The sequence below is a fragment of the Odontesthes bonariensis genome, chromosome 4 (assembly GCF_027942865.1).
Source record: "Odontesthes bonariensis isolate fOdoBon6 chromosome 4, fOdoBon6.hap1, whole genome shotgun sequence".
Classification (NCBI taxonomy): Eukaryota; Metazoa; Chordata; class Actinopteri; order Atheriniformes; family Atherinopsidae; genus Odontesthes; species Odontesthes bonariensis.
In genome coordinates this window covers 28,143,345-28,167,114 of record NC_134509.1, presented here as the reverse complement: position 1 = coordinate 28,167,114, position 23,770 = coordinate 28,143,345, and the positions used below count along the sequence as shown (strand labels likewise).

The following is a 23,770-nucleotide window of genomic DNA, read 5'->3' as shown; positions in this document are numbered from 1 at the left end:
AATTATTTTTGGAATAAAAGAGAATGCAAAAAGATGGATGAACATTCACTTCAATATAATGATTGATTCAAGTCATTAGCGTACTACTTCTAAATTTCTGCTATCAGTGTAAGGTTAAGCACAATCACAGAAAACACTACAAAACTCATTAATGGATTACACCAACAGCTGTTAATCCACTTTCTCTTGTGGAGTAATTTGAAAATGGAGCATTAGGAGTTTAGCCAGATGGCTTTGCTTAGGTTTGCACTTAAAATGGCAAACAAATACAAATCACAAAGACGCCAGCTCCAGTGGTGACATTTTTACATTTAAACAATAAAGTTTGGGAAAATTCTCAAAACAAGATTGGATTTTGCTTTAAAACCAACAGAGCAAAAGCAATGTAATTTGCATTTATTTAGACAAATAATTTATTGTTTTGCGTAATATCTGCGTTTCCAGCTTCTCTGATGGGAATACTTTCCATCTGGCTGGGCGGCGTGATGTTGGTCTGATGAAATGTGTGATCTCAGAAGCTCTTTGGAACTTTAACAATTCATTTAAATCCTGGGTCCTGTACTGGTCAGCCCTTATGACCACCGTCCTAATATTGAGTTGGTCCTTCTCGTGTCCGCCAGAAGTGCTCAGATCAATCAAGGTGAGGACAAAGAAGATCTGAGGATCTCCCTCTGATACCAGGACATTAGAAAAAGACCATTTATGCTCTGTGGATTTTAGGGTGGAGTTTTTGTGGATTGGGCTTGCTTCCCACAGACGCCATCGGAATGGTATCTGAGCCAGATAAACACATCAGACTCTTATTTAGTATTCTTTGACCCCTTCCTAAGCAGTTTTGGCAGTATTCCCAACATGATACTAAACTGTAACAAGACGAGCGGTGTATGATGAGAATGGGCGCCAAGACTGTAACAGGTCTCGAGGAGTATTCAACACACTAGCTGAAATGTCAGCAAGCAGAGATTAACTGATTTCCCCTGATCCAGCAAGCCGTAGATCTGGAAGTTCTGTCAAAATGGGTCTGAAAAGAGATGCTCTAAAAGCATCTGACAGAGAAAAGGGAAGAGTGGGAGGGTGAGAAAAGACTAAGAAACACAGGATGAGACACAGAAAACATAAACACATAAAGAGTGGGAGAGGAGGAGTATGACTAAACAGTTCTGAGGAGCGCTGAGGGATAAGGAGCCTGGGGAGCTCTCTGAATAACACCACACCCTTGAGAGCTTTTATTTCAGTTGCAGGATACTAAAGTAAAGAAACAGCTAGTCAGCAGTTAAAAGATGAGTCAAATTTCTGGTTTGGAATGGCTAATGTTTAGGTCTGTTGTTATGCCAGTGGATTTGCCAGTAATTAACCCTTCTAATGTCCTGCTCTGGCAGAGCAACCCAACTGTTTGTGGGGAAAAAAAACAAAACAACAACAAAAAAAAAAAACAGATTCTCATTAGATTCTCAAAGCAAATGATGAATTGCTTTTCTCTCATTGTGAACATTAAAGGGTTATAAATATATTCTGTAATGGCGTAGGATTGTGTCGCTTTCATATTTTTAATGAACCGTGACTTTGTTGCGTTCCAGAAGGTTCCCTTCTTCCCGGGAGAGTACCGAGCCTGATGCAAGAGCTCACAAAGACCCTGCAAACAAAGTTCTATAATCTATGATTGCTCGTAGTTCCTTTGATGTGGTCACAAAAGAAAAAAAAAAAAAAGAAAAAAACTTGGTACTCCCTCCAAAAAAGTTATAAAAACTGTGAGGATCTTGATTCACGAACACAGCATGTCAGTCCTGACCCCAGAGCATTTACAGAAATTTAGATCAGATTTGTTCAAATCAAATCAAATTTATTTTTCTTTATTTAGTTCACAGGTTTATAAAAACCCTCAGTTTGAGTAAATGTATCACCAGGTGATACATTCCTAAAGACAAACGCTACGTTATAAGAGATAATGGCATTGCTTCAGTTAACTAGCAATTTAAATGTATTGCTGGTATTGGACATCAACACAACCTGGTACTTCTGTCGCACTCCTTTCTAGCAGCACGGTCATCTCTCATGCATCATAATTATTTCAAATTGATGTATTTTACAATAATAACCAGCATACAAAAAAATAAACACATAAACTGATTTGAGCAAAATGTGAGCGTGCTGACACTACAGATGGCAAACAGATGAGGTACACAGAGACACTTAAAGCTGCCGTCGGCAGGTTTTCAAAATTGCGAGTCTAAAGTCGAAAAATTCGAACTGATACAACTTTCAGGTCCCTCCCCCAACCTCTACCATTTCGTTATTTTTCCTAAACAGCCTATTTAATATTCTACTTCCAGAATCCCATGACAGTTCAAGCTAATATGACTAAAAAAAAGTTGCAGACGGCAGCTTTAAGTACAGAGTCATTGCCTTGTGAATTTGTAGATAAAAATGAAGATGGGGCCTGTGCCATATGTAGCAGAAGTTATTCAATTTTCCAATACTCAGTGGCTAGCAGTGAATTAAGTAGGTGTTCCCTTCTGTAAAGCTTGGAGTATGCAACTAATATTGCTCCAAGTAGAAAGAAACTGGAAAAATCATTGGCAGGGTGAGGAAATGTACTAAGAAGCAGAACGTAAACTATAAAAAGTGGCACTGAAAAACACATTAACAGCTTAAAGACGTGAATTGTGTTAACATTCAAACTGAAAATAATCGAAGAGAAGAACGCTTCAGTGATCGTTGTTTAGAAGTGGTGCGAGTAAATTTCCCTTCAACTGCATGTCATGTGCAATACTCTGGACGAACAAGCACAGACAAAAGTTCTGTGGAGAGAAAAGCACTATTTTCTTTATAGAACTATCCTGTGCGCATAAAAGGTCTGGCCAAATGTAGTTTGTAAGTTAAAGCTGCAGTCTGCAGGATTTGTTGTTGTCATACGTAAAGTCCTACTTTTTGGCATTTTAAGAGTTTACATGATCTATCAGAACGCTTGAAGTTGAAAACGGTGACCTCCGTAGTCGCAAAATGCAAGAAATGCTTATTTTTTAACCGAAAAATAAAAAGTTATTCAACTTCCTGTCCCGCCCCATCAAAACACATGAGAACTCGTGCACGTAGACGTGCACGCCAGATGCGCTTACACGACTCCTCATTCATCAACTCACCTGTCATTTGCGATCATGGAAGACACAGTAAGTAGACTAGCCCGTAATGAAGTTCAATAGTCTAGATAAATAAGCGTGGGGACGAGCCTACCTTGTATCGCGCGTGCACAATCGGTGATTGACAGGCAGCAGAGCCCAGCTCGTAAACCTGATTGGTTACCTTTTACCGGTCCGGTCTGCAATTTTGTAAACAAACCTGCTGGCTTTGGAGGGACCTAGCGGGACATATAGGGGACCTAGAGAACTATTTTTTTTTGTATTGGGGTATTTAATGTACTACTTTCAGAATCCCCGGACAGTTCCAGGCATTATGCTTGAAAAAGAGTTGCAGACTGCAGCTTTAACCACTGACCAAAGCGGTGTCATTTATTCAAGGCTTTCCCAAAAACGCCAGCCTCTGCTCTCCATGAAACCTCCGTGTCCTTGACAAAAATCGTAGAGGCTTTTGGACGACAGACTAAAACTTTCCATTTCATTCAACTCTACATTTGATACTCCCCCACCAACCATGCTTGTTATGGTGTAAAATAATACTTAAAACAGAGCTGTGCTGTTCTTCCAATCAACAGGTGTATTAAAACTTGAGCCGGAGCTGAAATGGTGTAGGCTGATGTCGAAATTCTTACCTCTCTGGGGACGGCTCGAGTTAATGACGTCTCGCCAACTAGGACAGAAACAGACAGAAACAGATTTTTACTTTGCCAGTCCAGATTTTCTGGGGTCTGTTACGGCTAGTTTTTAAATCTGTAAGGCGCATTATGCTTCTAAGATGAATAAATTAGACACAATTAAAAGCAGACATGCATTTGGTTTGAATACTGTTTTTCACATTCTCTTTTTTTGAGGTTTGTAACTCTGGGCAACAGACATGCAAATCAGGACTATGTGAAATGAATAGCTAATAAACAAAAGGAAGACAGTTCTAAGACTAAAGTATGTATCTTGAAGACTTTTCATTGTCCTTGAAATGTCATCTGCTCCAAAATTCAACACATGTAAATGTAAAGTATCCAAAAACAACAAAAACAGTAATCCTGTATGCATTTCCATGCTTTAGATGCCTTTTTAATTTCCTTGGCCAAACTACAAACCAATACTGTGATTCAGAAGAACAACAACTGTCTTTCAAAGGAAATGTGAAACAAGAGATCATTTTTATCACGCTCTCCCTATGGTCTCAACAGTACCAGACAGTTGTGTATGTTGCTCAGTTGGTAATACATTTATACTGGTAAATTATCATGCGACTCTACTCTTCTGTGCTCTACGTGTGTTCTCGGTCACAGAGGTCGGTAGTTTCCACGATGGAGAATGGGCTGTGCCTGCATACTGTATTGTTGGCCGGCAGGAGGCCTGAGAGACTCTGTTTGCCCTTGATAATCATCAATGTCATCTGCAAAAACACCAACTGTGTCAACAACAGGGAGCACGGCTGACCGTAGGAGAACTCTAGAGCGGATTGATGGCATGCGAAACGTGTTGTTGCTGACGGTGTTGCGCCTGGATTCCATTACGATGATAACGGGTAAGTGGGAGTTTTGGAGCTGACCCAAAATAATACAGCAAACTATTACAAAACTACAGTAGGTCTAAAATAGTCCTGGCACAATCTGTTGAGAGAATAATCTTCACAACCATAAACACAGATTCATGCCATTGGTCACAGAGATGGGTTTATACTCAATCACACACTTAAAAGGTGAAGTGAAAAATAAAATAAAATAGAGAATAAGGGAGGTGGCAACACTTTTTACAAATGGGGAATGCGACACATTTAGCCTCTCAATAAAAAGAAACATTTACAGTGTTGCACTCGTATTAAAGGACAAGACCGTTTTTTTGACATTGGGCCCTTGATTTCACATTATAACATGATGTTCTACTCACCCCTGCTTGTTGTTGGTAATTTGGAGCTGTTCCGAAGATATTCGAGAGGCGTCTGGCTGCTCTCTTGAGATATTCGGCCATGAAACGGTTTCCTATGGGCAACGTTATACAGGCACAAACTATGCTGTTTATAATTTATTAATTACTCTACACTAGCACTGATAACGTGGAAGTGCGTCGCTTACTTAAAAAAATCCGGGTTACTGTAATTTTGAATTTTTGTCGTAAAGTGGGTGTTACTGACGTCATCATCGTGCTACTACCACAGACAGCCCACAGACAAACACACACAGACTTTACGACAAAAATTCATGAAACGTTGCCCATAGGAAACCGTTTCATGGCCGAATATCTCAAGAGAGCAGCCAGACGCCTCTCGAATATCTTCGGAACAGCTCCAAATTACCAACAACAAGCAGGGGTGAGTAGAACATCATGTTATAATGTGAAATCAAGGGCACAATGTCAAAAAAACGGTGTTGTCCTTTAAAAGGGCTGGAAATAGCTGTGTTACAAATGGAAAGAAAAAGAAAGTTTAAAGCCAGAATTCTTCCACAGAGCTGGCCATTCATAGGCTGGCTAAAAAAATTAAAATAAAAAAAATAAAATAAAATAAAAAAATAAAATAAAAAAAAATGGGAATTGAAACTCTCCTACCTGCTAAATCTAGTTGGAGAGTTTCTTATGGTGTTAGTGGAGATGGGAAAATGATTTTTTCTTTAGTTCTTAGGTGTGGAAGGACTCGGACAGAGAGATTATTCAGTCATAGCTCAAATCTATTCCACCGTACAAAACCTCAAGAGAGCGTCAGATCACAGAGCTCATCAGCTGAGTGAAATCCACCGGAACTAAAGACTCTGCTCAGGAGTCATCTTAAAATCTAGTTTCTTATGATGAAGTATATCAAATCTTTGCTGGCTTCCAACTGGAGTGGATTAAAGGTCACACCTGGAAACAGCATCAGTCTGAATTTCATCAAAGCCTCACCTTACCACTTGTGATGATATTTTGCTGGTCTAGAGTCTAGACCCAGGAACAGTTTAATAGCTGGTGATGTGATCTTGGTAGCCAATGAGACACACTAAAACATTGTGCCATTTTTACACAATATCTATAAATGCAGATTAGCAATATCAAAATATACAGCAGGAAGGACAATGAAATGGATAATGGTCCACAGAAGAAGCAAGGTTGGAATAAACCAGAGGGAGCTTTGGTTGAAATAAACAAACAAACACATACAGTAACCCACGGTGTGGCGCTGTGTTGGCCCTCTGGCCCATGGAAAAGAAAACCCTTACATTGAGAGTTGGCATGTTCAACAAACTCTGCACTGCCCCAGCTCTATTAATGTGGTTAAAAAAGCATAAGTTGGGATGATTGGCCCCGTCTTTCCAGTCCCACCCCCATTAGGTATTTTTTCAGTGAGACACAGGAAGAAAACAGCTGTACCCATTTTGAGATGGTTACTTTTTTGCAGGGTCGTGTAGTTTCTAAACCAACGTCTTTATTTTTGTTCTTAATTGTTGCCAACAACGGCCAACAACTGGTCAGACAAGCAAACCACTTTGCATAAATAGAGCCACACTGAGACACCATCTTCACAACTATCAATTGTTGCGAGATGATTTTTTTAATTTTTTTTTTTTACATAATAGGCCAAGCCAGAGACACTAATGACAAGGATTTAAATACACATCTTTGCAACAGTGCGTATGAACTTCTTCACCTGCACCATAACAGGTGCCTTAGGTTCAAACTCACACCAGAAAAAAAAAAAAAAAACACTGAAAACTGTTTCAAGTCATAACAAAGCTGCACTTGACATCATTTTTATTTTTTTTCCTGCAGGTGAGATGCAGAGAGACAAGAAAAATCAGCACAGTTACATAACTCCCGTTTCTGCTGACCGCTGCGGTGGCCTTAGTGATCTGGCAGATATGACTGTCCAGCAACACAGCATGACCCCTTTTAGTCTCATTACATAAAATAAAAAATTATTTCTTAACTGCTTCAGTTTTTGCTTTAGTGGAGACGAGGTCACTTCAAATAGACAGATGGCCCCTCCAGGCACTCAACTTGTTTACGTTCATAAAAGTTCGAAGACGAGATAAAATTCGACTTTGCTTCCAGTCTTATTAGTTTTGCAATGGTTACACAACTATCCCAACACCTAATTAATCTGATTCTGTCAGAGGGGTTTAGAGAGATGTTGTGAAAGCTACAATGTTCAGACTGCTCAGGCCTGTCACTCTCTGATGGTTCTGGACTCATTTGCGTTCAGAGGTAGAAATGAGAGGACAGGTGAGTCCATTAGTCCACACTTTGGCAAAGAGGAGAGGACAGCTGTAGCTTAGGACACACAAAGTGCAGGAAGGTGAAGGCAGTCGAGCAGAGGTCAAATCAACACGAGGAAGAGTAACAATTCAGTTGAACCTGAAGAAAAAGCATACGTGTGTTATAATTTGTTTACAGTCTCAGAGCAGATGGCAGATAAGACAGCCTGCCGGACTGTGTTTGGTCAGCAGGAAACACAACAGATGACAGTCTGTAAAGTGTTACTCGGGTGTAAAAATTTACACGTGGACAGGATAGTGTTCCATCACGGTGGTCAAATGCAGATGCAGGTCAGCTTTTATATTTTCAGAACTTCTGCAACTTAAGTAATTACAGTGTGTTATAGCAAGTCACTGAACTGTAGTGGCGGTGCCAGTTTGTAGTATTTTCTACCCCCCCATCATTTGCAGAGTAGATGAGTTCAAATTATATTAGAATGCTGATTATTTAGTTTGCTTAGCATTTGCTCTTAATTATATCTTGGTGAATTCAAATTTACAAGATGGTATTATCTGATTATTAAAATTTAGTTGGATTGCGCGGGCCTGTCTGACCAGAGAGCAGTCCGATAAAAATGTGGAATTCCAATCTTGGCAGGAGCAGTTTTTCATATGGTGCCATTATTTCTGTTTTGCTGCCAGCAAGTTCATGCCCCTGTGAACCAGCAGTAGATATAGTCACAGAGTTTGCAGTTTCAACCATGGATCCTTGTGTGGATATGAGAACAAGATCAACATACTTTGTCAATATTACGACAACACTTTACTAAAACACTGCTGTCACTTCCTGGTGACAGTAGGCAGTAATGTACGGTAATTTGGTTAAGGTTAAATCTGAGCCAGAAGATTCAACCGAAACACTCTGTAGTATCATTTGGAGCTGTTAATCACCACTGTGTGAGGTTAAAACAAGGTTTAAAGTCTGAGTAAAGCAGAAAGAAATCAGCATTTTGAGTTTGTAATGTAACAGAAACATGTGCCCAGAAAAACATGAATAATGAAATGTTATATATATATATATATATATATATATATATATATATATATATAAAATATATAATATGTTGTGATGTGTTGTAAAGACAGTGAGCCAGCAGGCACAAAAGCAGGACCTCCTCCAAGTGGTATGTCTGGTGTGAAAAAAGTCCAAGATTACAAGATCACCTGCAGAGACATGTGCATCGATACATAAGCACCCACCCCTCCACAGCTGGAAACTCTCCATCCCAGACCAGAAATATGATAATCCAATTTCAATGAACTGAGAATCAACTGTTTTGAGGAACATCACCACCACAGAGCTCAAGAGAAGTACTGAAGCCATGTAGAAATGTGGATAGAGAGACGACACTGTGACCAATAGGTCAATAATTTGAGCCTCGCTGCAGCTACTCAGTGCTGGACACAATCTTTTTCATTGGGCTGGGCAACAGCATCAGTTAAATTAGGAAAACTAATCACTGATTCCATAAATCTAATCATGCCCATCTGAAAGAAAAATATTTAAGGGCAAAAACATTTCGCATTGTCTGTTGTTCTTGTGAAGCAACAGTCCTCAGCTTCTTATTCCTCTCAGGTTGATCTGCATGCAGTCTTCCCCTTTCTACAGAGCCTTTCTGAGCAGATCCACCAGACAGCTGTATTAACAGGAAGAGCCTCACAGAGATGGGTTCAAGCAGAGTGCATGACACAACAAGCCTAGTTACAGCCCCACCAAACACTCAGTTTTGTTATCATTTGTTTAATTAATAATAACAACAACAACTTGAAAATGTGATTCACTATTAATCATATGAAACCATCCTTGTTCAGTCATGTTCAGAGTCTGTAAACTTGAAGCTCAGTGTAAACTCAAGGCAAGTCACACAAGTATACTCATTTACTGTCACAGAAATGACTACCCTTTGCTCCCTGCAAAATTCAATAAACTTGAAGACTTTGTTATTAAAGACAGTAAAATCTTTGTTAAGGACAGGGCAAAGCTAGCCGTTTACTTTTTGCTTCCACTAGATGACCATTGGCTGACCTCGGCCTTCTAGATCTAAACAGTTCTTGTTGCCTCGCGATGCCATCCCATCCTGGGCGCCATCTGTTGAAACTGATGCACTTAGGCAGAAGTAGAAAAAACAGCCGAAGAAAAAAAAAAGAATAAAGAGTCAAATAAAAGCAAAAAAATTGTTTCTAGCCCATAGTCATAACTACACTAAATGAGGCAGAGACTTCATTCCATAAACATATGCAACATACTTTATGTACAATAAATATATACACAATTATTTTTAAGAAGTTCTTAACACTTCTTCAATCTCTTATTGTTCTTTTGCACAAACCAGGTCTGCATTTCAGTTTCATTATACATTTACAATAACAATAAAGATATTCTATACTTTTCACCAACGCAACAGCTTGATGTTTCTTAAGCAGATATGACAGTGGTGCCTTTATTCTCAACCAACCAACAGAAATAAGAATGAATCTTCTTGATATAGTTATATTATGAAAAAGCTTTCCTTCCCCCACCTTTGTAGTGAATTAATGTTGAAGTTTTGCACATGCAAAGGTCTGATAAGCCAACAGGCTCTTTTTTTTGGCCATAGTGGGAATGTTTTAGATGTGACACATCTTCAACACATACTCACACACTAGCACAACAATCCTGTTCGTAATGTTTTCTCTTTATTGTCTCTTCCCCAAGGGCGTAAAACAGATTTTTCCGGAACACAATGTCAGATTTAGGCTGAAATTGCTGACGTCACTGAATCAGGTTGGAAAAACATATTCTAGAAACGGCATCCTGTGATGGTGGCTCATGTTGGGTACAGAAATGTGGTATGTGGGATATCATATGGCCTTATATGCATTTTGCGCTTGTCCAACCTCCAACCTAAAATGTATCAGTGACCGTCCTGAAAAAAAAAAAAAAAAGAACAAAAGATAGGTCGCATCCAGTGATTTCCTCTGCTGAGGTAAAGGAAATATTGCCTTCCCATACTCCATCCTGCGGCATAAGTCCAAGACATGTGACATGACATCACACACATCTGACAGCGTATCTCTCCTTGACTCCAACCAGACACATCCTCAGTGGAAACTTTGGGAGTGTGAGTGTGTGCGCGTCCAAATGTGTACCTCAGGAGGGGAAACTGATGAGGCAGAAATAATATTTGTTGTGTGAATCCACTTGCTTAAAGTATGAGTGAAGCAAATTAAGAGATCAGCAACGAGACACGCTATATGTTTCAGACAGTTTTTGCTTAATTTACATTAAAAGTTTGAGGAATAATTTTTCAGTAACTGGGTCAGTTGATGATTAATGGATTAATTATGTGCAAAGCTTATGATTTTCTAAATGGGAATAAACGGTGTGTAAGCACAGCAATATCCCCACTGTTAATATAAATAACACTATAGTATACAGTATATGAGTTGCAGAGGATATTTAATTAATTTACCCGTTTACATGTTATAAAGCAAAGTTCAATTGACTGCTCAAGCCCACATTACATCGCCTCAACATATGCATCATTTCTACCCAACCAAAAACACAGAGCATTAGTTTACTTGGGTTTCCCCAACACCCCAGAAGTGTGTCATCAGTTTATCACTCCCTTCCTGTTCTGCACTGAACTATTGCCAGATCTTGTGACAGAAACAAGCAACTATCTCCATGAAAACAAGCCCAACAACAAACAAAAAAAAGAGCTCATAATAAGGGAACATGGCAAGTCTGCAACCTACAGTGTGCATGGTAGGGTGATGTAGAAGTGCGATTGTGTGTCGAGATGATATATCAGCATTCTTCACGTAGCTACGTTTGAATATTGCTTACTCTGAATATGAACTTAACTGGTTTAGGGTGATCAGAAAATGCTGTTTACATGGTGGCGTCTTCTTCAGAATAAACACTAAATCAGGTATATCAGAATCTTTCTGGACATGTAAATGTAGCTAGTGATTGAGACTCAGTGTGAACAAGTAATCAATTCAGGAGCCTTGTAACTCGTAAACACTATCTTGTCATCTAAAATTTTCACAGCATTGAAAACTGGGAAGGTTTTGTAGAAATGCATCACCTACAAATAATTAAAGTGGTTTGAAATTCTATTCGAGTCACAAGAAACTCCCACTACAAAGCTGAATCTGCATGGTTAAGGATTAATTTATTAACTGAAGCTAGACAAAGTACGGTTTTCATGGCATCATTTAACCGCTTTAGGGTGGATTTTTTTTTCTTTAAAGAACTTCTTTGTTGCCATCTGAATACACAGGATGTAATGCAACATTGCTTCTTGAGTAACTGAAACTTGTAACACACAGGGAACACTGGGTGTGACAGGGTACAATCGGCTTTGCTTGTTTATTCCTGCTCGGGCTGAGCAGGTTTCCCTCTGTAATGACAGAGACACGGATATGCGAGCAGAGCAGAGGAGGATAAATGGCAGCCCCTGGGAGCTACGACAGATGGAGAGGTTTGGTGCCGTACCTGTGCGGCAGCATAACACACACGTGCTTTTCTCTTGAAGACTTATCAGTAGAGACTTTCAGTGGAAAAGTTTTAGATACTTTGAAAGACTGCTGATCATTTTAACGTGAATGAGTAAATGATTAATAGAAATTAAAATTATAATACAGGTGTTCAGTGTCCTGTTGTCAACATAACTACTTACAGAAATATTAACTGTAAGAGAAACATTTAGAATAGAATAGAATACAATAGAAAAATACTTTATTTATCCCTCAATGGGGGAAATTCAAATTCGTCAAGTAGCTCAACATTTTTTTTTAAATATTTACAATGATTGAATTAACAACAATAAAACAACAATAATACTACTACTACTAAATGGCAAAATAAACAAATAAATAAAAATCAATCAATCAATTTGAGAAGAACTCAGCAGTCACTGTTATAAAGCCTTATGGCTGTGGGAACAAAGGACCTTCTGAACCTCTCAGTCCTGCAGCGCAGAGAGATGAGCCTCTCACTGCAGCTGCTCCTCTGTCCTGTCAGGATGCTGTGGAGAGGATGTTTATTATTCTCCATCACAGAATCTAACTTCCTCCTCATCCGTTTCTCCACCACAGCACTGAGAGGGTCCAGCCTTCTGCCTTCAACAGAACCAGCCTTTTTCACAAGTTTGTCCAGGCGCCTACAGTTTCTGTCTGTAGTGCAACTCCCCCAGCAGACAGCAGCATAGAACAGTGCACTCTTAATGATAGTGTGATAAAACATGCACATCATATCACTGCAGACATTGAAGGACCTGAGCCGTCTCAGGAAAAAGAGACGGCTCTGGCCCCTCCTGTACACTGCGTCTATGTTGGCAGATCACTCCAGTTTATTATCCAAGTTTATTTACTATCTATACATAAAAATGCACAGAAACTGAAACAAACCCCATAATAAAAACAGTTGGTCTCACATCAAATATTAACACTTCAAATACACAAGCATAGAAATGTGTGTGCTTTGCACAAACAGACTGCAGACTTGAACATACTGCGATGCCCAGGGGGAAGCTAAACAGAATGCAGTATGTGTCACTGCCCGCCTGCACCAGCCCTCCAGCAGAGAAGCACAGTAATAACAGCAGAGTGTAGAAACACACCCTTTATAGAAATACATTAGAGGGATTTCTCTTGCAGAAACATTGACCTCAATATGAGCCTGAGGTGAGAACAAAAGGAGACATTAATTCAGAGCTTAACATCAAATCAGAGCACATAGGAGGGAGGTGTCACAACTCACCAGTGTTCCTCAACACTGGTCCTTGGGGGCCACTGCCCTGCATGCTTTACATGTTTCCCTGCTCTGATACATCCAATTAAAAATGACAACAAAAAAACGTGGCTCAACAGTTTGTTCTCAAATTTCCACACAAGCCCATTAAGGACCTGGTAATTTGAGGTAGAAGCAGGGAAACATCTTAAACATGCAGGTTAGTGGCCCCTGAGGACTGTGATCGAGGTACACTGCAATATACTATCCATGTTGCAGCTGCAAGAGATAGGAAAGGTGATAATTATATATGGCAGCCATGAACGGGATTAATTCTTTCAAAATATTTTTGTGCATTTAGAATTTTAATGGTCCTCTATTCTGCTCAAACTTTTGATGAGACATCTGAGCATTCAGCACTGCAACTAGAGTGAGTTTCTAATCTGTAGGGCTGTGTCATCTTTATCTCAAGTCATGCCAGGAAATGTTTCCTGACATTCAAAGATTAGTTTCGGCTCTTGGTCAGTCAGTTAGTAATCTTGCTTTATTCAGACCTATATGTTTGAATGCTTGCTGTGAAGTTTGCTGCACCTCGGTCACTTTGCAACAACCCAATACTCACAATATCCAGTTTGCAATTGGAGATGTACGGATCAATATTTTTTGTCCTCGATACCGATTTTACAGTTTTACAGTTCCAAGTCACAGTTGCAAACTATGTTATCAAAACATCTGTAACAAAGCCTTAAAAAAAAAAAAAAAAAAAAAAAACAGCATATAAAAATCAAATCGTAATCGTTTCATAGTGGCACTGAATGTAGCATTTAATGCTGTGATATTTCTGAATACAGCATGGCTGGGTTATCGGGACCCGACTCACTGAAACATGATATTGTATTTTTGTCTGAAATTATGCCTAAATGGGAACACCATACTCTGATTCAGTGTTATTGGTGAGATGCACACAGTGACTCGGATAACAATCTATCAAAAAATACCTCAAATTTACTTTCTAAGAAGCTAAAACATATTTAAACAAAAAAAAAAAAAAAAAGTAGAAAAATAAAGAGGCTGACACTTTAATGGAGGTTGTCTAGTCCAGAGCAAGGCTCAACAAACAGAACATTGTTGACAGCAAAACACACATCTCAGATGGAACTATAGATGTACACGTATACTTTAAGTTTAACTATAACGTTTTCAAGCATAGAGGGAGTAGGAAGAACCCAGGTGCCAGGGAATGCTTTGCACTCTGTGGGACACCTCCATGGAAGTCACATGAAGACCAACCAGGGTGAGGGGCCAAGCCCACTCTCTTAAGAAGAGTAGTAACAAGAGGTAAACCTTTCATCGTCCATCTAGAATAAATCTTCCTGACCAGTGTCTTCGTCTGTCTTCTTGAGCAAACCACAGGAGGGGCTGAAGAGACCAGCTGGGAAGAACAAGACCATCTTTGCAAAGCTGAATTCTGCACAATAACCATCTTATCGTGATTTTCTCGTTTACATCATTACTAAAAAACTAAAAAATGTATTTTTCAGCTCTGCGTGTCATGTACTGTAGCAAGATGAAAAGGTAAGACAGTTGAGGCTATTGACTGTTTGAAGTTGTTCTTTGAAAAAGTTTCTGTACAAAGATCAAGTGATCCAAGAGGTGCCATTACACCAAAGTGAAGTATTCTAAAAGCATCAGCCACTTTAAAATAATTCTACTCTGGCACAACAATAAGGTCATTTCTGATTTTACAAACAAACCATATGTTGCAACTGGCATGCAACTTTCTTACAAGAACATCATGTCCATTTACGACACAGCAAAGAGGAGAAGCAAAGCTGTGGATTAGCATCAACAATAACATTTAGCAATACCATTGCTAAATATCATACACCCGATCACCAAGGCAAGCTTTGTCCATAAACAAATATAAACACGACTGAAAAGTGGCGCCTTGTAAAAGCAAGTGAGAGAATACCACGGTGATGACTCATCATCAAAACAAGCCAGCACTGTTTTGTAAGATGACGTTCGGATTCACATCACGTCTCGTGAGCATCCCACTTCAAACATATTAATAAAGCTCACTCAATAGATGAAAACCTTTACCCGTTCAGTGAGGACAACAAATAAATTCCTGAAGATCAAAGCCCCACAGTGGTGACACAGCATATCAGGAGGATGAGAATCACTGTTTAGTAAATAAGGTGACCAAGATAGAGACAAGACAACTGAGCAGCCCAGCACAGTGCATGGCCACACTGACACGGGCCTCAGCGGCTAGCTGACCTCAGTGCTGCCAACTGGGATTTGTCACATAGTGTGTGATCTCACAACAGCACAGTGTACGTGCGCACACAAGCAGGAACCGAGGCAAGGGTGTGCCTGCCAGATGATGTGGTAAATAGGTGTTTGGTCACAGAAGCAATAAAGGGTGTTTCCTGGACACACAAGGCCAAAAAGAGTTCATTTACAAACACACACACACACACTAACATTTTCAGTTCTTCTTTTGAAACTGATGTCTTTTCATAGGTCCTCCATGAAACTGTCACACAGTCAGACACTAAATCATGTTTATTTATTGAATCACACCGAAAGCGTAACCAAAGCGACTTTACTCAGATTGCAATGAATGCAACCAGATCCATCAGCTACAGGAACCACTGACTGATCAGTACACAACTAGATAATGTTAACTGGAAATAAAAGAGACATCACTGGATGGGAACGTGTTGTCAACATGTGCAGATAATATAAACCATTAGTAACTCTTATTTGTGTCATCTGTCATTATCAAGGTTAAATCTGATACCTTTCAGGCATTAATATTTAACTCTGATTGGCCACAAAACAAACACAATCAACCCACAACCATTAGGTCACATCCACTTTCATGTACATCCACTGCAGAATATGGTGGATAAGAGTGACAATACTGGTTAGCAAAGGACAAAGAGAAGTGGGGGTCACAAATTTTGTCCTAAAGGCCCTGTCACACTGTTGTGTATGAGAGAAGCATATGAGTTGCGTATGAAAGTTATCACTCATACGCTGGTATACGCTGACATACGCCAGGGGAACGTTAGGCATAGGTTGTATACGTTTCAAGCACGCTGGCATACGTTGGCATACGTTGGCATACGCTGAGGCAGAAATTAATTTTTGAACATGCTCAAAACTTTTGTGCGTATGGTTAATACGCTAAGCATACGCTAGGCATACGCTGAATACGCTAGAGGTACGATATAGGTACGTTACTGATAGGTCGAGAACGCTGGACATAAATTGCCATATGTTGGCATGAAGGTGTACCGTACAGCTAGCGTATTTATAGCCTCCGCCCGTCTGCCGCCTCCATCTCCGCAAGACGGGCGGAGATGGAGGCGGCAGGCAACCGACGATTCACGGGAGCGGTCAGGAGGAGGAGTTGGGGATCTTGATCGCTCAGAAGCATGTAACTCATCAGCCGCAGGTGCATCAGGCATTTCAGCAGGTTTAGGTGAGAATGATTCGTGTTTTTTTTGCCTTTTCCTCGGCCCAGGGCCCGGACAAACGACGATTGCTTCTTGGGAGGCATGATCGAGATGAATGTCTCGAGAGATGTTGATAGCGCGTCGTCTACTGCAATAATGGAGCAATGTGGAAAGGCTGCTGATATAGGCGCGTTGAAACGTACGCTGGGCATGCGCAGTTCATATGCTACTCATACGCTAGTCATTCTTTATTTTCAAGGACTTTTCGTGCGTATGAAAATTATATTATTAATTTTCATACGCAACTCATACGCTTCTCTCATACGCAACAGTGTGACAGGGCCATAATGTTTTACTTGCATGCTTCTGAGATCTTAGTTACGCCAACAGCTTATAAAATTCCAATGAGACCTTTTACAAAGACATGCTTCAAAGTGAGACAATCATTAAACAGAAGGTCAGATACCCAAGTGATATATGGCTGAACAAAAGAGAATGAACAAAGCACACCATGTGAGCTGAACATCAGAGGAGGACTGGGAGTGCACTTTTAGGTTGCTCAGCTGAACTTTTGTTAGAGGGTGACAAAAAACAGCCGAGAAATAAGTCAATAGTTATGCCCCTCTGCATGCCAACTGGCCTTGCAGCAGCGCCAAGAATATAGTTGCTTTTAATTACGCATTTGCATGTTTATGACGACTACCTCAAATATTCTGCGTTTGTTTGTCGGCTGTGTTAGATTTGTAATGCTACTCGTATGCAAGATGCAATATAAAGGTGGGTGGTAGAGGCCATATATCCGACACCCTTGATATAAGGGTCTTGAAAACCATCTGTGATACTGCATCTGTTGGTTTTTCGGCTGTGATCTTAACACCATCCAAATTCTAAGCTCCTTTTTTGTCTCTGTGTTCACTGTTGGAATTCTGCAAACCTGGATGTTCTGTGCTGTCTAGGGCTCTAATACACCAAACTAATGTGAACAACCAGATCCGACAGCTGGACCCCTAATGTGCCTCTTCACATCACCAGCATCTGGCAAAAAAAACAACAAAAAAAAAAAAACACTGCGCTGGAACACTAGACATGACAATCTCAAGCTGCCAACTACAATGTAAAATCCAAGCTTGTGCATGCCGACTAAAGTCTGCAGTGCTGAATGAAGCAGGAGTCTAAATGATTCAATCAGGTAAAAATGTAAGAAAAAGAGATGAGATAATCATCATCAGCTCAGTTTGTTCTATTTGAATCTGAAAGTATTCCATTTGCGCACTCTAATGTGTTTAAACCCAAAAACCTGTATTTCAGTTTAAAACCAATTCATCCTTTGGATTATTTTGTAAATGCATGCTTAGCATTTAAGCTTCATGAGCCAAAAAAATGTACTAAAGAGTTCACTCACTTTGCTAAACCACCAATCAGAATGACCCCTCTCACTAACCGACTCAACACCAATTCAATATGTCGACTGAAAAAGGCGTCAGTGGAGTCCAACGGAGCTGACAGAGCCTTGCATTCCAAAAAGACATGAGACAAGATGTTCATTTACACTTCAAACATTCCCAACAATCGATTGTCAGCTTCATGTACAAAGCTATACGTACGCTGGTGAGTCCCCTAGTGAAGTCCTGGTTACATGACCATAGTGTTAAAAATCAAATATATTACTGGATAAAGAATCTGCAGATGTTGCAAGGGCTTTGTTGTCTAAACGGGCTCCATTAGCGGCACCTATGAGGGAGGTTTATAAGGCATGTCCAGTGAGGCTTTCAGGACAACACCATTCTTACTGCTGCTGCATCTCACCATGGGAGCAGCTCTAATTAGTTTTTCTACAATAAAACCCTTCTTTTCATTAACTCATTTACAGTCTCTACTTTACAAAGCACAACAAGCCAGACCGTAACAAAATGAGAGAGAAGCAAATTGAACTCTGCATTCAAACACAGTTCATGTATGTGTTACACGAGCTCTCCATCACGCTCAAAAATAGCAGCTGTACATCCTTCCCAGATCCCCACACAGCGAGTGGATCCGCAACCGTAATGAAGGCACCCATAGAGGCAGCTTTTATGCCCAGAAACACACATATATTCGGCTATAAATCAACGTCACATGGACGTACTGTGAGTGATGAATTCACTTGACTAATGAAGCTCACATTTTACTATGCACGTTTTAATTTTCCTCTGCCAGTAAATATATGAAATGACAGTCAGTTAATTGAATAGATTTGGTGACCTGGAAGAATTCTCATCTAATCTCCATATTAATGCAGACCCTTGGGGCCCAGTAATGGGAATCCCCCCCCCCCCAGAGATGTACACTCACTCTTGTGCCTGACAAACAGACCAGACAAGACAAAATATCTAGTCAGAGTCATTCTCTGCTCACTTGGGAGTATTTTTCAAACTATTACAACCAATTAAAGATTCAAGTCTTCTTGGATCTGACCTCACAAAGAGGTAAGGAGCGGCTCAGGTTATATAATCCTAACCATATTATGTTGAGAGTCTAGACCAGACTGATGGATTTTTATCATGAAGAAGAAGAAGAAAAAAAAAAAAAGATCACTGACTTTCAACTCACATTAGTTCAAGTTAATGAAGTGTGTGACTGGATAATACCTATAATTTCAGTTAATATTGCAATCAATCAGAAGATTAAAGAACTCTGGTGGAGTCGATGCTCTCATGTCAGCTCCAGACTTTCATGATGAGAAACGTTTGACTCTAAGAGACACTTTAGTAAGGTGATGACCGGGGAAGGGGATCAAAAGAACTGCTGTCAGCCTGAAAAAGCTAATTTGGCCAAAAACCTGGCACATCTCCTTCTCCCATGGTCAGAGGCTGACCCCATTGCCATAGTTACTCCACTCTAATATCTATGTAAAAGCCTTTTAGCTGCAGGGGAAGACCCACTGCTGACACTCTGCTCCAGAGAAAAAGGTTCATCTATGAACATACACACCTCTCTAAGCAAGACAGAAGCCAGCTGTACTCTACTCTGGATCAGATGTTGTCAGTAATTCATCCACCTAATGATAGATTTATACCAACCCCGCCCCATTGGGACCTCCGTCTCTGGCAACCAAATAACTGTGGAATCGAAACACTGAAGGGGGGGGGGAGCATGACACTAAAGACGGCTCAAATTTGCCTGACTTTTTAAATCAAGGACCACTTTACATACAACAACGCATTCAAGCAGGCCATTAAAAAAAAAAAAAAAAAAAAATGGTGCTTTTCCTTGCTGGACTTAAGATGGTGCAGCCACTAGCGTCCAAATGAAAGAGGGCACTGTTAGAATGTAGCATTAGAAAATTTTGTAGCTAAAAAAAAAATTTAATAAATAATAACAGGGTATTTGCAGAATTTACTGTGAAACTCCTTAAAGCCACAAGACAAGTCTTGCGTGTCTTATAAATAGAGTAATAACACATTACCACTGATGTTTGCCATCTGGTCTCTTTGGGTGTAAGAAACACATTTGCACAATCTATGCAGGCATGGTGTTCAATCCCATCGGTCAGCAGACCTCAGAAGTATCAGACTAAACCCAGAGCTACTTGTAGAAACATGCCAGAGGGATGACTAAAGTCAAGACCCAAAGAAAGAAGAGAAAATCCAAGATAATAAAATGAAGCCCACTTGTACGCAAATGCACATGTGCCCTAACAAAGGAGAAAGTTGGAATCTCCATCAGTTTGCAGGGAGAGCGGCGCCACATGTTTTTGATTAGTCCTCTAACAGAGCAGAGTGAGGTAATGATGAAGTCATCTGTGTCCCTGGACTGGTTCAAATTCACTGGACTGTGTCCACTTTAAATAGCTTCGGGCTAACCAATACACGCATGCCTTTTGGTTGATTTCTACATGGTAAAAATTACTGCTAAAAATGTAATAAAAAATTTTTAAAAAAGGCAGATGGTCCGTTACAATGGACCATCAGCGATATTGAATTGGGAACTCTTTGGAAAGGGCAGGGACTTTCAAATATACTTGGCAGGTGATTGGTTGAACAATCTGTTTACCCAGTTTATCCAGCCAATCAGATCTACTGAGTGAAGCAAGCTGGCAACATCACTCGTACGGAATTTTTTTCCAAATATACACTGTGAAATTCTGTCTAAACAAAGGTTGATGGAAATGGCAAAGTTTGAAAAAACATACACCCACCAAAAAGTTTTCCACTCACTTGAGTCAGTTTTTGCCTTTTTCAAAAAACAGTCTTTGTGCATAAAAAGACAACAGACTCGTGTATGAGACTTGGGATTAAATTACTGAAACTTGTGTATTCGTGTTTTGCACAATTCTTGCCAAATAGGTTTTCACTTTTAACGTTCCTTTCACTTGAGCCTTGAGAAGTCATTTGTCTTCCTCTTTTTCAGTCAACTAAGACAAACTACGACAGCCAGAAACTTCACCATCGCACCTCCCTAGTGTCTCAAGCAACTGCAAAATTCATGAGAACCTTACCAAACACCTGGAGGTAAAAAACTCAAGAGAAAATGGATTTCACATCAAAGGGGGTGTGTGGAGACGGAGTAAAAAAAGAATATTTTACGTTTGTATTTTCTATCTCCTCTTTCATTGGCTCTGGGTTGAGTCCCAAAAAATTAACTCAAGCCACTTCTATCAAAGGAAATCAGAGGAGGGGAAAACAATGCTGGATTTCAGGCCCAAGATTTTTTTTCCCCACAAAGCTCTGCAGAATAAAGAGCAGAAAAAAAAGAAAGAAAAAAAAACTAAAATGAGAAATCAAGTATGTCATAGTACAGGCCTTCAGGTGAAAATAATCATAATTGTCAGGACCTTTTTTGAGTTCAGTTGGCAGGACTTTGGGGTGGAAATGGATATCCTCTGAGAGCCATTACAGACTGAGAATTATCTAACAACCAGAGGTACAGAGGAGGCACATGGGGTCAGATGCAATTTAAGGGTGCAGAAAGACAAAACGAGAGAAAGGGCACTGCAGCAACTTTTTCACAGTTGATACAGGTTTTGGAAGAAGTGCATCAAATTTTGCATCCATGCTCATCTCATATCATAGTACTTCTTACTAACAGTTTTAGCTTCTACTGATTTGCAAGCACAGAAAACGTCAGCCAGCTCTCAATGTCACCATTAAGAAATTCAACAAAATGCATTATGTCACCTCCGCTCACCTGTTGGACACCAATATGCAAAAAGAAATTCTACATTTGCCCATGGGTGTTCTTTCTAAACCAACTTTTCAACATTTCATTTTCAAGGGTCAGAAGGCCACGACAGAATCACACGGTCACCAACAACGTTCAAAAGTTGTTTGAACCTCTCTCTATATTGTGCAAAATTTCTGTTGGGCACCAGAGACCAGGGACACCATTTGCCTTCTCCTGAGATCCCACTCTTTGTCTTACTCACTCTGATCCCACTCTGGTGTCTTAACATCACCAATCTGCTTTTAACAATACTTAAGAAAACAGTTTGTGTTTTTACCAAATCTTTCAGTTGGTCTAGTTAGACACCCTACAGCCAACCCCTGATTTGGTTGGAAGCAGTTTGTTTATCCAACCAGGAGAGCTGGAGAGCTGGAAAAAAAAAATGCTCTAAACCAGCACAAGAACCGCATTAGATCAAAAGGAATGACTAGAAATGCTCAGTCTTCAAATGCCAATTAACAAAGGAGGAAAAGATGCCAAAATGACTAGAAGGAAAATAATAATTAAGATGATCCATACATGCAAAACCTATTTTACAAGTGCAAAGTGAGAGTGATGTTGCTCATTTAAATCTATGTAAGTCTCATTAAGACGCAGGATGTTCATACTGCAGATGATGCTGACTTTTGACCTCTTTCAATAAAAATTTTAAAAAAGGCAGTGAGAAAAAGGCATGTTCAGAAACCCTGACAATCCCGCATGTAACGAAAATAAATAGCAAATGAAAGTCATTAAGAGCAAATACGCTTGAATTTTATAGAAAACTCCAAGTGAGGCATTCAGCTTTTCACGACTGAACGTGTTCACAAGAACCTGCGGAAAATATTACCGATCGTGGCAAAAGTGAATGAATAAATACCATATAACAGTGGCAGAGTCCTATTTAGCAGCCTTCAGCCTGCATGTATGAGCCGTGCATAAAGTTCAACGCACAATGTCATTGTGCACAGTGACTGCTCTGATCATCTAAATAAATAACATCATCCTGATACCTGCTGTGGGAAGGACTCAGGTTGGACCATGGATGTGTTGGGTTGGACGCAGCCAGCGGACCTGCAGACTCTCTGCTCCCCGTGCCTTCACTCACTCTGCCTCGCTGTTTGAATTCAATGGTTCCGTTCAAACACAGTGAGTCTTCCGCTGATTTCCACTCGATACGATGATGCAAGCCCGCTGCCTGCGGGCTGGGCAGGGAGCAAGCATGCTGTGGAGATCTAATTCACTGGCTAAAGCGGAAAAACCGTCTCACTATATGGCAGGAAGTGGTGTCTCATTCAAGAAAAGCGGCGGAGCATTTTGTTGCAAATCCCTCGCTGAGACACGGAGCACACGTGATTCAGGTGGTGTGCTATGGATGTACGTATATTATTTATGTTCGTCCTGATTCAGCCATAGACAAATTACAAGACTCCACGTTTAGGATGGGCTTCGTATACCAGGCTAATGTATTTTGTAGACTTAACTGTCAATTACAAAGAAATACAAAAACATACATTTTAGAGATAACTGAAACAAATAGAGAACAACCTCAATCGCTAGTGCATCTTATCACACGAGTCGCGTTTATTGCTGTTTAACAATGGTGTCACTCGAGCTTTTAGTCTTATTATAATTCCTAATAGAATAACCCGAGAAAAGCCTCAGTTGAAAAATATAGAATTTTTTTTTTTGTTCCTGCATATAACATAACAAATACACTGCTTCCATCTAGTGGCAAGTATTTAATCAAACCACATATGGCTGCAGAGCTCACTTTTTCAAACATTACAGCAGAGGCCAGTGTGGAATCATTAACTGTTTTCACAGTTAACATCCTCTGTGTTGTTTGTTACTTTAGACTCGACTTTTTGTTTGGATCATTGTTACACCTAGAAAGGAATCAGATGTCCCAGTTGGATGCAGTGAATACAGGATACCTGGATATATCTACAGCATAAACACAGCAGACCTCGCCTTTCACCCAACGGGGCTGGGATATAATCCAGTTATAATAGAATAATGGGATGTGTTCTGTTC

At 40.0% G+C, this 23,770-nt stretch overlaps 1 protein-coding gene across 2 annotated transcripts in view; it reads right to left on the bottom strand.

The window, feature by feature from the left end:
* The window catches only part of add3a (adducin 3 (gamma) a), a 102,388-nt gene extending 79,446 nt beyond the window's left edge, over positions 1–22,942 (bottom strand). For both annotated transcript variants that reach the window (XM_075463828.1, XM_075463830.1), the window contains exons 1-2: positions 22,747–22,942; positions 3,767–3,804 (exon numbers count right to left, since the gene is read on the bottom strand). The gene's annotated coding sequence lies outside the window, so the exon portion shown is untranslated. The remainder of the gene's footprint in view (positions 1–3,766; positions 3,805–22,746) is intronic.
* Between the last annotated feature and the right edge of the window lie 828 nt (positions 22,943–23,770).